Source organism: Poecilia formosa, unplaced genomic scaffold, assembly GCF_000485575.1.
Source record: "Poecilia formosa unplaced genomic scaffold, Poecilia_formosa-5.1.2 Scaffold306, whole genome shotgun sequence".
NCBI classification, from domain to species: domain Eukaryota; kingdom Metazoa; phylum Chordata; class Actinopteri; order Cyprinodontiformes; family Poeciliidae; genus Poecilia; species Poecilia formosa.
Genome location: NW_006800245.1, coordinates 1,030 through 1,419, shown reverse-complemented (window position 1 = coordinate 1,419; position 390 = coordinate 1,030).

The following is a 390-nucleotide window of genomic DNA, read 5'->3' as shown; positions in this document are numbered from 1 at the left end:
ATTCAATTATAATATCCCAAATAATAAGTCCTAAGCACATTCTAGTTAAATCAAACAAATTCTCAACACAGTATGACATCACTTGATCACATTCTAAACTATGCAAACTTTCTGTCTGCACTAATGAATTTTCTGATCATCTCAGGATGTGATATGTTTTAGATACACCAACTAATTTTCAGCTATATAGACAGAACAAGAGAATGAACTGGATTTTTATCTCATTTTGTCTCAGGGAAAGAAACATTTAGAAGATGAGGAGAGTCATTTGGGAACTTTCCTATATGATCAAGAGGGAGACCAATTACAGACCTTCAAACTTCCTGTAAATATGTCAAATTAATGTTTTATTAACCAAATAGAATTATTACAGAAGCCCAGAGTGACTGA